At 46.8% G+C, this 14,041-nt stretch overlaps 1 long non-coding RNA gene across 1 annotated transcript; it reads right to left on the bottom strand.

Moving 5' to 3' along the window:
• Window positions 1-214: 214 nt before the first annotated feature.
• Window positions 215-3,580, bottom strand: LOC307100404. Its single transcript, XR_013813601.1, has 2 exons — window positions 3,518-3,580; window positions 215-3,228 (listed from the first exon to the last, which is right to left on the bottom strand). It is a non-coding gene; the product is annotated as an uncharacterized lncRNA (long non-coding RNA).
• Between the last annotated feature and the right edge of the window lie 10,461 nt (window positions 3,581-14,041).

The following is a 14,041-nucleotide window of genomic DNA, read 5'->3' as shown; positions in this document are numbered from 1 at the left end:
CAATTCCCTGTTTTTAGAATCTCATTGGAATATATTCTTATAAACTACATTCAAATTCTTTGTGAACTAAAATAGGGTATAAGCAATGAACAAACAATAAGTTACAAATAAATACAAAAGTTCTAAGGCTGGAATTTATAGAACATGGAAAAAATAAAAAAATGAAATTTAGAAAAACGCGGCATTATGAAATAAGCACCGACTCCAAAGTGAATAAATATTATATACCTTTATTAGAGATTTCAAGAAAAATGAGTTTGACATTAAGCTGGGCACCAGGAAGGACTTCTAGCACACACTTGCCTGTGTTCATCTTGCTGCAGTCACATTTCTTCCCTTATGAAAACTTTCCCCATCACCACCAGTTCTTTCCTGTTCTTATTTAGCACCACTGTCTGTTATATCCCTTCTTACATTATGCAATATTCATTTTAAAAAATGCTGACATATGTCCCATTTGGGGCAAATGTTGGAGCTTCTGTAGATTCAATGTAAATGCTGTGAGGAGCTTAATTCTCAATACCTGCACTGTGGTCCTCGCCCCTCTCCCCAGCTGGCCTAATCTGTTTCAGTATGTTGTCCAAGGCAATGTTGCTCCGACCCATCAGAACCCCAGGGCAGGCCACTCATGTCTACTTTCCTACCTAACATTCCCACCCCCTCCTCTCAAGTTATGGGAACCCAGTCTTTGGGGTCTTCTGGGTGAAGACTGCTCTGGCTGCTTCAAGCTGATTGGGGTCATTGTGGGGCTTTGGTTCGCCGAGGGATGTGGGTACGGACGTCCGTCCAGGGGCCAGGAATAAGGAGTCTGTTCCATGGGAGTGAGGACCTGGTATCCTTCACACAGAGCTGTATGGCTGCTATATAAGGGATGTGTTGAATAAATTAAGGTGACATGGGTCCAAATATTAGGAGCCAGAATTATGGTCACGGCAAAGGGAGGGGGAGAGAAGCCAAGATTTGGTATTCCAGAAAGAGCCCCCAGTAATCCGTCTGTTGCTTGCCCTTTCAAAGATGCCTGGTGGTGTTATACCTGCCCTGATAGAGGCAACATTCCTCCTTTGGGTGTAAACAGGTACCACGTTGTTCTGAAGGGCTACAGGCTTAAGGAATCAAGTTGCTCTTCTAACATGTTTACAGTTTCTCCTGTCTTAGAGCGGCAGCTGTCTTTTGGGATAAAGGCTGTTTGTTGGACCCCCAGTGAGGCTCCTACAGCTGCAGTGCCAGCTGAGGCCAGTCCCCCCAGGACGGCCTAGGGAATGAGAAGCCCTGCTCGTCCATGTAGGTGAAGGAGAGGGGGCTGTTATTCCAGGCTATGGAGAGATCATGTTGACATAGGGATGACACAGCCTAGGGAGCAAGTACCTCTCCATCCAGCAGACAAAGCCAGGTAGGCACAGGACCCCCAAATCTAGGAAATGCCCTTGGATTGGGGGAAGTTCTTCAGTTAATACTTTCCCCAAAGGCATAGCTTCCCCTTCCCCTGGAGAATTTGGTTCCCCGGAGACTCCCAGAGCTGCTAATGTGGCTGCAGTTAGGGAGTCAATTAGAGGGGTTCTAGGGATTTTTAAATGAATTCCTTCAAGAAATAGGGGCGCCCTTTGGGGATTCAAATGTAGGGTGTTTTGAGAATCACAGATAAGAGTGACACAATTGCCCTTTGTAAAAGGTTACACCCTTATGGGGGTTCCCTTGGCAATATCGGGATTTGGGGAGGCTCTCATTGGACTAGCTCAGCCGTAAGTGCTCCCCAATTCCAAAGAGATATTGGTTTTATAGATCCCCAGCAGGTGGTATTGAATTGTAAAGTAATGGCAGTAAGGTTGGCTAAATTGATAAGTGCTATTGGAATTAGCTAGGGTGAATTAGGAGATAATACAAGAGACTGCTGGGCCTTATCTGGAATATTAGAAGCATTCTGGTTTTTTGGGGTTTTTTTGCAAAAAAGGTGTAAGCCAGGTCCAGAGGAGGTGGGTCCAAATGGCGATCCCTGGAACTTTATCACATAAGAGAACTGGGTGGGGTTGGAGTTCCTTCCAATCCTTGGCTAAGACTTGTGTCCCTGGTGGATATAGGGATGGCCCAGCGTCCTTGTAGGGTAGGTGGGGGGGGGGGGGGGGGTACTTTAATGTTGCTTTATCTGTAAAATTAGAGTACAGTGTGGACTTCACATAGTTGTGAGAAATAAATGAAAATTTGAAAACGAGGTGCCCGCTGCACTGCTCTTTCACCACCCGCTACTGCGCGTGGACACGTGGCTGCTACAAGTTACATAACCATGTCTGACCTGGTTAAGCGCACTTAGCCTGAAAGTTGGTTTGGAGTCCGTTAAAATACCAGCATCACAGCATTCCAGCAACAACGGCTTGTACATGTAGTTTCCAACCTATAAAAAAAAGTTTTTGAATGACTCAACAGTTAAGAAACCTTTGAGATATATTCTTCTGTTTGTCTCCAATGTTCAGAAAAAGCCTTGTGTACACGTGGTTCTACCATCTGGATTTCTTCCGCCTTCAAAGACGACCAAAGTACCCAAATTCCCCTATCTATTGGAAAATACTAGATGGTATCCCCAAAGTTTTAAAAGCACGCCTGACGGTACCCCCACCGCTAAGGTGAACGTATCACTTCGCTCATGACTGTGTAGAAAGAACACAAAAGGTGCTCAAACTGAAAGGGAATTTTCTGGTTTCAGCTGTGACTCCAGACAGGATCCAAAGAGGAGTTTTGCCATCTCTTCTCTGGGTTTTATGGAGACTTGCTTTATTTACCCTTCTGTGTTAGCCTCTTAAGGCACTCAGTCAACCTTAAAAGGGCACAGGAAAGGGCGACTTGGGGTTTTTCACAGGTTCCCGACGGCTTCCTGCAGGCCTCTCTCGGCAGTACCCCGAGATCTCGGCGGTTTCTTCCACAATCAGACACCATTAGATGCAGCTGTTCTGCCCCGCGGAGCCGAGAAGGTAAATGCTCTTCACGCCAGGCGGGCAGATTCCGGCCTCTGCGCCAAACCGGCGCCCGGCACCCTCGGGTCGCCATTGGCCACGTGCTCTGGGCCTGGGCCATTTCATTTCAAAGGAGGGACGTACCTGCGCTTAGAGCTCAGACCGCTGCATCCGCGGGCGTCGGAGACAAACCCCCAGGCCCAAGGTCGCTCTGGGACCCGCTCTCGCCCCCGCAGACAAGGCGGGGCCCGAACCCCCGCCCGCTACAATGTAGCCGCGGCTGCGCCTGGGGAAGCAAAGCGCAAACTTGTTACCGCGCCCGGCCCGCCCGCGGGGACCCTCCGGGCGGCTCCGCGCGGTGTCTGTGCCTCGCGCGGCGCCGGGACGGGCAAGGCCGCCCGCCCCCCGGGCCGCCAAGGGCTACTCTACCCCTCGGTTCTGGCCGCCGGGAGCAGAGGAGCTCCGGGCGGGCAAAGCTTGAGGGGACCCGGGACGAGCCCCCGGCCCGAGCCCACCCCACCCCGGCCGCTGGGGGACCGCCCTACCGCCCGGACCGGGAGCAGAGGCGCACTCACCGCCGACTCCACGAGACGAAGAGGCCGGTGCCTGGCGCGCACCGCAGAGCCCGGTTCCGCAGCTCGGGGCGGGGTGGAGGGCGGCGCGCCGGGCAGCCAATCCCCGGGAAGGCCCGGCCGGGGCGGGGCGAGCCCGGCCATTGGTGCCCGCGGTCCTCGGCGCGCCCGGCTCCGGGCGCTTTCGGTGGCGGGAGGGCGGGGCGAGCCGAGCCTGCGCGGAGCCTCCTTCTGGGAACCGGGGTCCTGGCGCCTCCCCAGGCCTTGGCCCTCGTGGATCTGGTTCTCTAAGGCCGACGTGCCTTTCTCGGGACTCTCCCGGCGGATGCCCAGCCTTACCCCAGGGCTGGGCGGTGACCCAGAGGTGTCCTTTCCTACAACTCCACCAGCCCATTGTGTGATTGGAGGCCATCCTGCGAAGCCATGAGCTCAAAGGGAAGCCGGGCCACGTCCCTTTCAACAAGCGCACCCCGGGGCCCCTCCTAGTCCTTGGAGGCCCAGCCTCCCTTCCTCTTGCTCGGTTCCCAGTTTGCAGTGTAGATAAGTAGGCTGCAGTCTTCAGGGTGGGCCGCTGTGCCTTTCCCTAGGAGACACTCAAACGGCCAAACTAGTAAGTGGGATACAATTGGAGTATACGCTAACGAGAAAAGTTTGATTACTGTTTAAAAACTTTACCATCTGTAAACAAACTTAATCCTCAAAATACCTTTTATTATCGCCCTGGCCTGTGTGGCTTGGTTGGTTGCCTGCGCACTGAAAGGTTGCCGGTTAGGTTCCCAGTCAGGGCGCATGCCGGGTTGTGGGATCCATCCCTGGTGGGGGACGTGCCGGAGTCAGCCCATCCAAGGTTCACGCCCACATAGATGTTTCTCTCTCCCTCTTCCTTTCTCTAAAAATAAGAAAAAAAAATATTTTAAAATACCTTTTATCATCCCCATATTATAGGGGGGGGGGGGTAATACTTAAATCCGCATCATTAACTGGTAATAATCCGCATTATTAACCGGTAATAACTAATCCGCTAGAAACGGGCTGGGACACCAGGAGCAGGTAATCCCTCTATGCAGCCTATCACACTGCACTGCATGCATTAGAAAGTGTGTTAACTATAGGACAACGTCACCCACTATTTTTAATTCAGATGTCCCGTTCAAGGTTGCAAACCCTTCAACACAAGCCGCGTGAACCTTAGTACCTGGCAGGGCCTAATCAGGTCCTGCGTTAGGACCACAGGTTCCCTCTGCCAAATGGCAGCAGAGCCGCTCTGCCTGAAACCTCCGCACCGGCAGCGAAGGCAGGTGAGCGAGGGAGAGCCCAGCAGCGAAGGCAGGTAAGCGAGGGAGAGCCAAGCAGCGAAGGCAGGTGAGCGAGGGAGAGCCCAGCAGCGAAGGCAGGTGAGCGAGGGAGAGCCCAGCAGCGAAGGCAGGTGAGCGAGGGAGAGCCCAGCAGCGAAGGCAGGTGAGCGAGGGAGAGCCCAGCAGCGAAGGCAGGTGAGCGAGGGAGAGCCCAGCAGCGAAGGCAGGTGAGCGAGGGAGAGCCCAGCAGCGAAGGCAGGTGAGGGAAAGGCCGAGCTCCACGGCTAAGAGCTCTCCGCCGGCCACACCCCACCTTGGCCTCCAGCACCGCGGGTCAGGGATTCTGAGAAAGGCAGCTCCTTCCTGTGGCTCCTCAAACTCCCAGGCCGCCTCATCGCCCCTCAACGCCCCTCCGGTCAGGGTCGGGAATGGGTGGAGGCCTCCAGGTGTCCGGCAACCAATGTAGGGAACTTCCTCTAGCAGCCGACCCAGTGACCCAGGGCTGGAGGGAGACCTGCACCCTCCCCTGCAGCCAGGAGAACCCTGGAAGACCCGGTCTGCCCATCACAGGATGAGCGCACCTGATTGGTTAAACACGGGGAAGCTCCTGTGCCATTGTTCTTTTCTGGCCGAACATCCCCCGCTAAGAGGGTGGGGAATAGCAGAGACCCGAGAGCCCTGCAGGGAATGAGTCCTAAGCTTCAGACAGGTACTGTCTCATTCCTACTCTCGGCCTTCCACCCTGTGCCCTACACTGACCCAGTCCACGATGCGGAGGCTTCTAGGTGAAACAGGAATTTTAGGGGTAAAATAGGACAGGTTTAGGACATTTTAGAAATTAAGAGGACCATGGAGGAACACAGGGCTGCAGAGCAGCAGAAGGTATATTTCCATAGAATAGGGGAGCTGAAAAGCTGCAACAGGTACATTTCCATAGAATGAGGGAGCTGGGAAAAGCAAAAGATCTATATTTACAAAATAAAGAGAAGGAAGCCCTTCATCCAGAAGGAGAAGAAAGCCCAAAGGGAATAGAAAAACAATAAGGAAGGAGGGGGGGAGAGAACCTCGCATGTCCCATGTGAGGTTCGACCTTTGAGCCTAGGAGTTACTATGGTAACCAGTCTAGGGGCATAGTGACCAATCAGAGGGGATATCAAGGCACCAGGATCTGCAGCCTTTATAAGCTGTAGGAAAAAGGAACTCAGTGGGAATCTGTACTTACCCTATCTAATAAAAGAGTAATATGTATGACTTAAAGAAATCAGACACAAAACAGTATGCACGGTAATTGTTCCATTTATATAACGTACAATCAAGAATGCTACTCTAGACTGACTACATGCTCTTCTTTGTCAGGATGATGGAAAAGCCCTGTGTGGAAGGGAGTAGTAAGTGGCGGGAAAGACACACTTCCCCCCTCCCTATGTGGGAGTCTGTACTTATCCTATCTAATAAAAGAGTAATATGCAAATTAACCATCACTCCGACATAAAGATGGTGGTGCCCATAGCTACAAGATGGTGGCACCCAGTCCTCTCAGCCTCTCTGGAGTCCTCCAGTCCCAGAGGGCAGCCGCTGAGAGTGGGACCTGTTTGGCCGTTGCCGTGGCGACCCAGGAGCGGGTAAGCGGGCCCCACAGACAGCAGAGAACCATGGTGAGTGGGCCTAAGACATCAGTAGGACATCTCCTGTGGGCTCCCGGATTGGAGAGGGTGCAGATCGGGCTGAGGGACCCCACCCCCCATGCACGAATTTCGTGCACCGGGCCTCTAGTTCTTAAATAAATTTCCACCTTTGCTATACCACTTTCTGTCTGTGGATTCATTCTTTAATTCAGATGGACAAAGAATCCGGGTTCCAGTCCAAAAATTCCATTTCATAGGGATCTTGCCAAGTTATGGTATTTCTCTTGAAGCTTTCTAATCTCAACACCTTCTGTCTTGCTCAGCATAGTATGCAGTGAGAACTGTTGTTTTTGTTTTTAACTTCACTAACTCCCCTGTGCCTCATTAAGTCATCAAAATAATCATCAATGAAGTAGGCACTGTTAATATTTTTTCAAGTGAAGAAACCAGAAGAAGGGAATTTAGTGACCTGCCCCAAATTCTGTGTTTTCTCTCTACATATCAACTATAGTCTGTCCTTCCCATTCCTGTTGCTCTACTTGGATTCAGGCCTTCACAACTGCTTGCCTGGACTACTTCTAGAATGGCCCCTTAATTCCTCTCCTAGCCATGTTCAAAGCCAAGAATTAATCTTCCTAATGCAAAGCTGATCATGTCTCTCGAATCCTTCTCAAGTCTCTCAAATGTCAAATCCTTCTGTGGCCTCATTCCTCGGAGGTTCTGGCAGTGGGTGCTATTCATTAGAGCAGTGATGGGCAACCTTTTGAGCTTGGTGTGTCAAACTTCGCCAAAAAACTGAGCATAACTTGGGTAGTGTGTCACTTTGAGGAAAAAACTAACTCCAAGACTCTAGTCGCAAATGTTTCATCCTCAGGAGCAGCAAATGTTTCATCCTCGGCATGCGGCCGTGTGTCATCAGAAATGGCTGTGCGTGTCAGTGCTGACACGCGTGTCATAGGTTCGCCATCACTGCATTAGAGTCTTCACCTATGGAGCAGTACACAAACCATAAATGAACAGCCTGCTGACGTTTCACAAACACATCACACCAGCAACGAGCTAAAAACACACAACATAACCAGCATCCTAGACGTGTGTCTTTCCCGCCACTTACTACTCCCTTCCACACAGGGCTTTTCCACCATCCTGACGAAGAAGAGCACGTAGTCAGTCTCGAGTAGCATTCTTGTTTGTACATTATATAAATGGAACAATTACAGTGCATACTGTTTCGTGTCCGGTTTCTTTAAGTCACCATTTAGTTCCATCCATATGCTGACTATAGTCAGAGTTTGTTCACGAGAATGCAGATTTGGGGAGAAAATTGAGAGTTAGGTTTGGCCATGCTCTATGGCCAAATGAGATGCCTATGAAACGTCCAGGTGGAGGTGACAAATAAGTACAAATACAAGAGTTTAAAGATGAGTGGAGAAACCAGGGTTGATGACGCAGATTTGGGAATCACTGACACATAGATGCTATTTAAAGACACAGGGGCTGCATTAGTACGCTGGTGGGGGTTGTTATGTAAATAAAAGGAGCAGGGGGCCTAGACCAGCCCCAGAACACTCACATTTAGAGATGGGGCCGAAGAGGAGCTGGCCAAGGAGTACCTAGTGGAGCAGGAGAAAAACCAAGAGGTTCTGTGTATTAGTCAGGGTTCTCCAGAGAAATGGAACCATTATTACAAGGAGTTGGCTCACATGATTACAGAGGCTGGAAAGCCCCAAGGTTTGCAGGGTGAGTCAGCAAACTGAAGACCCCGGAGAGCTGATGGTGTCGGTCCAGGCTGAGTCCAAAGGCTTCAAAACCCAGGAGAGCTGCCCTAGCCGGTTTGGCTCAGTGGATAGAGCGTAGGCCTGCGGACTGAAGGGTCCCAGGTTCGATTCTGGCCAAGGGCACATGCCTGGGTTGCGGGCTCGATACCCAGTAGGGTGTGTGCAGGAGGCAGCTGATCAATGATTCTCTCTCATCATTGATGTTTCTATCTCTCTCTCTATCCCTCTCCCTTCTTCTCTAAATCAATAAAAATATATTTTAAAAAAAACAAAACCAGGAGAGCTGATGGTGTCGTTTTCACCTGAGGGCCAGTAGGCTCAAGACCCAGGAAGAACTGGTGTTTCAGTTCACCTCTGAAGGCAGGAAAAAGGCGAAAATCACCCATATTTTCCTGTAACAATTATTTCTATTATAAACTGATGTCCCAGTTTGAAGGCAGTCAGATGGGGAAAATTCTCTTAGTGAAGGGAGGGTCAGCCTTTTTGTTCCAATTAGGTCTTCAAGTGACTAGACGAGGCCCTCCCACACGAGGGAGAGAAATCTGCTTTACTCAGCCTGCTTGGTTTAAATGCTAATCTTATCCAAAACACCCTCACTGTGGACGAAAGGAGCCACATGCTAACCTGACAAGCTCAGGGGAGGCCTGCGTGGCAGTCTTGCAAACTCAGAGACCTGGAATAACCACAAAGGATGGTTTGAAAATTAAATATTTAACTACAAACAGGTTATAGTGGGCAGTCATTCCTAGGCTGCTATCTTCCCTGACAAAGATCAACTTGGATCTTCTTTACTGAGCCCATTTGCCTTTTTGCCTCTAAGATAACATATCTGTGAGATGTCTGGGTAACTTGTAACTTCCTTCTTTTGCTGGAGCCCCTGGGGCACAACCAAATGTGGTAGGCGCCAGGACAGATGCCTCAAATTCCTTCATTATCCTGTTAATTGTTCCTGTACCCACCTAAGTATGTGTCCATCATTTTACTTTTTGTCCAATCCCAGGGGTTTCCCACCATTTGACTTTATCCAATGAATTTCATGTAGCCCACCTATGTCCCTCCTTTGATGGCAATGCTTAAATACAGATGTAACCCACCATTCTTCGGAGCATAATCTCAATTCGTTGAGGTTCTGCTTCCCGGCATATGTCGACAGTTTGGCTCAAATAAACTCACTAAAATTCTTTACAGGTTTCAATGGTTTTTTTCGTTAACATTACTTGGCGTAGTCGTGGCAGGATTCCAAAGAAGACTCACCCGGGATCATCCCTTGGACATGGACTTGGAGCTAGGATCCAGCAAAGGGCCCCTTGAGCCCACCGGTTCTCCGCCCATTGGGTGAACGTGGGTGAGTCGTCTCTTGGATCCAGGACCTTCCCTCGCTTTGGTAGAGGGTCTGACTTTATTTGAGCTGTTTTAAAATCCTCGAGGTGGAACCAGGGTTGACAGAACCCCAGGTTAAGGGTTGGCAGAACCCAGGCTAAGGCGGGACTGGAGAAAAAAAAATGGGTGGCTGGTTTTGATTTTGGCTTTTCAATTGGAATTGCTGAGAGTCTGAGCAAAAGTAACTTTCGCCGTATAAATGAGCTGAACTCATTCAGCTCCGAAGATAAAGGGGCAACATTTTCTTTATTTTTAAAGAATAGTCCGATTCTGAGGTGTTCTTAGATGACTAAGAATTTTGTGGAAGTGTCAGAAATGCAGGAGCCCCATCTGGAAGTTCCGACACAACTGCTAAATGGCTTTTCTAGGGGGCCGCCATAAGATTTGGTCTGCCCGGGCCCCAAAACTTTTTTTGTGGTTTTAGACAGCCGGGAGAGAAACTGAGGCCACATTTGACCTACTACATAACATATCTAAAGTTTGCTCAGACTACAGATATCCAAAAAAAAAAAAATTTAACATGGGAAATTGTGCCTCCAAGGCTAGAAGCTCCCAAGACCCCAGCCCTCATTTAACACTCCTGATAAGAAGCCTTTACTTGCAAGTACTTAACAGAAATGAGAAAATTTAACTAGAAAATATTAACTGAGGAATGGCCAGAAAAAAGAAAGAAAAAAAATGCAGTTTGTTTGGGGTACCTATGTTAATATTTTGCATGCAGAAAAAAAAAATAAAAATGCCGGCTCTGAAATTAAAGTGAATGAGTATATGGGAAGCGTATCTTGATTTGGAAACTAGAAGCTTCTAAGAAAAATTTTCTTCCAATAAGATGGAAATTAATAAAAAAGATTTTCAGAGACTGTTTCAGAACTATTTTGAAGTTAACAAATGTCTACAGCCATTTTTGAATAGTCCTTTGGGAATGTACTGAAATTCTAGAGAGAGGCAGTTCCCGAACCGGGGACAAAAGACACTGCTTTGGTAATTTTAATGCTAGACATTCTCTGGTGTAAATTCTTAGTGTGTTTTCTGCGCGCCTGTATAAGAGCGTTGATGTTTTTGTGTCTCTTTGTTGTTGTTTAATTTGTTGAAAGGAGAGGCAAGTCCCGCTTTGGGGAAGCCTAGTTGTGTGTTGTGTGGTTGAAAGTGTGAGAGAGATTGCAAGAACGTCCCAGCAGCTGCCAAGAATTCTTATTAATCTTGGGGGCTCTTCTTGCTCTCCCTCTCAGGGTTCAGCCTCCAGAAACAGCTAGTGAGATTTCTGTCTGTTTGTCTGAAATATAATTGTGGCAGTCTATCTTTTAGGGATTTGGTTTGCTCTTTCCTTATTTGTTGTGAGAATAAACAAATCATCTTCTCTGTCAAAGAATAGTTTAGACAGCCTCCATTTTGGACTGTGACTTGGCAGCCGCCATGTTGGCCGCATGGCTTGCTGCTCCCCTTGAAAGAGCAAGGGCCAACCCCTCCCTTTGAATTAGCCAATCGGGAAAGACCGTGTGCCTGAGCTCCAATCAAGAGCAAGGACAGGTTACGTGCCTTGTTAAGGCACTCTGCTTCAGAAAGAAACTTGCAGAGATTCTCAGAGCCAAGTTCAAACAGGAAACTTTAGGAGGGTAGCATGTGTCCAGTCAGGGACACTGGCAAGCCAAGAGTCATGATTCCCTGTGGGGGCGTCTGCCAGTGATACTCTGGGTATTTGCGTTTCACATATTGGGAGTTTATGTATTATTTTCAATGCTCAATACACTGCTTGCAATAAGCCATGTGCCTCATTTTAAACTCTTACATATTATTCTTTATATGTTGAAATTATAATTGAATCTAAAGGTATACAAATTTTATATTATTCTCTATGTCATTTTACAGGGATTATTACTTACCAAGAAGTTGTTGTCATGGAATGTTATATTTTATAGAAAAGCTAAGTTTTTATCAAATCTATAACCATGCCACTTTTAAATTTTTGTCATTTGTGGACAGCTTTATTCTGATGCATTTGTAGGTATATATGTCTAGAAAAATCCATGAAAAGGACTCAGATTTACTCTAACTTGCAGGCTTCTAAGCAGGTCATATTTTGAACTGGATGAAGATTTATAGAACTTCAAGGAATAAATAAACAAAAACAACTATGGGACTAAATGAATTGAAGATAATTATTCTTATGATTCTATTTAAAATATTGTTGACTCTTAAATCTCTTGTTTCCTGAATATAGGGAAAAGTAAAGAGCAGACATTCTGCATTATAGGAACTAACAAATTGGTAACAGATTCATTTCACAGTGCGCTCCCGGGAGACGAAGCGTTCAAAGATCATGGCTTACAACCAGGAGATTTGCTGTCTTGGAAAAGACACCAAATAAAAAAACTCTCCAACCTCATTGGAGGGGACCTTACCAGGTATTACTAACTAACCCATGTGCAGCTAAGCTTAAAGGAGTTAGCTCATGGATTCACATTTCTCATTTAAAAAAGGCATCTGACTGTGAATGGACATCTACTCCCATCTCTGACACCATCTCCGTCTGCAGCGGAGATCACAGACTTTTCAAGGACGAGAAGTCGCTGACCACGGAGGCAGACAGCTATCCCAAGATGACGTCAACAAGGCCTGTATACTCACAAACTGATAGCTTGTTTTTATATCATCTGATTGATACTGATTGAATGTACATAAAATGATTTTCATATTATTATTATCCTTATGGTTCCCTAGTGGAAACAATGTCTACCCCCCAGACCTCTTTCTTTATTAGATATGAAAAATTTAACTTAGATACCTGCTAACCTTTCCTACCTACTATACAATGATGTTCTGGTTATCAGGTATGATAGTGAAATTAATGCCTTGTTAGCCACACATTGGTCTTCTGCTATCAATATAAGCTTTGGTTGTTGTTGTTGTTGTTTTCTGGCTCTATCTATGATAAAGGACCCACCTTAGGCAAATACCTCCAAGAATATCTCCCTGATAATTCCACTGGTAGAATTGTATATGGATGTAATTTGGATGAATATTGTATGGCTATAGAGATGGGTGATGAATAGCTAAGAAAAACACCTGGATATGATGGCCAAAGGCTTGCAGCAGCCTGTGCTATCTGTCATAGCATACCATGTCCTCGGACTCACCAGCCATGCTCTTATGGCTGGATGTCTGTGAAACAAGAAAGAAATCAATGGATCCCATTTCAGAAATTATTGACATCATTTGGTGGGTAGAGATGTTTATAATTACCCCTCCATCCTTGCATCCTGGATGCTTGTGGGAAGCCCTATGGAATACTCAAACTCTAGCTCATTTGGGGGTCACCTTCCCATTTAACTATGGCATGGGAAACTCAACATTTTGGGCTCCACTCAGTATACCCTAACTGCTCCCAAGCCATAGCTACCCAATGGCAACAACATTTCTGGTGGATCCAACAACATTGGTCTCCCTAAAAGAAGCAAAAGAGGAATACTTGGAGGAGCGGGGGCTGGCCTTGGTATCCGGGACAAGATGAAGTTGTATGTAGCTAATGAAGAATGTCATTCATTAGAAAAAGATTTTTATCTCAAATAGGTCACATAGAGGGAATGCTGTTTCTGGAAGAAGGAAAAACAGTGGGAAGCAGCATGGAAAGATAATAAAGCCTTAGTTTAATGGATAGAACAGGCTCGACAGACTAAAAACTCATGCCCAAACCCAACAATGGGAACGTGCCTGTGCCCTAATTCAACTGGGCGTGTTGTCTATGCTAATGCAAGGAATCTGAAGTGGCTATGAAACAATGGCCAACTATAATGGCTGCAGAAACCCAGGCCAGACACTTATGGGACTCATATGGTTCCCCAGGCATTTGGAAAATTTTAAATGGGAAATGTGATCTACAATATTGTGTTTTTAAAAGCCCAGGTGCGAGTTAAATCCTAGGCTTAAATTCCCAGTAGTTCAACTGGCCGGCATAGGGACCATCCTCAATAATACTAGAATACTTCCAATGGGAAGTAGATGGGCCATATTTAAAAATAATAAACAATGTGAACCCATCTCACTGTCTGAAAATTGGAAAAGTGAATGGTTATGCCCTCAATCCATATGGAATACTGAATTCACCCAGTCCTGGCTTATTGTATCTACCCCAACAAATAACAATATAGTATATAGGAAAGGGGCGTTTTTTGCTGGAAAGGGTTAAAAGCAATCTTTACTGTAATATCACCAAGTTTACATTAAATAATACTAGAATATAGTGTAATACTGAAATTATAGGCAGAATGACTTTGCCTGATGTTCATAAAATCTGTGATAATATTGATACTGAAAAACCAATGTATTGGGAAATTGAACTCCTCCCCATGAAGCCATTTTTATGGGAACTAATTGGCCAGAAGAAAATTAGAGCTTCTAGATAATGAAATAGTAGATTCTTAATTCATTTGGCCAAACATATCATAAGGTACA

The sequence above is a fragment of the Cnephaeus nilssonii genome, assembly GCF_951640355.1.
Source record: "Cnephaeus nilssonii genome assembly, chromosome: 1".
Taxonomy (NCBI): Eukaryota; Metazoa; Chordata; class Mammalia; order Chiroptera; family Vespertilionidae; genus Cnephaeus; species Cnephaeus nilssonii.
The sequence above is the reverse complement of the archived record's forward strand: the minus strand, read 5'-3'. Positions and strand labels throughout refer to the sequence as shown.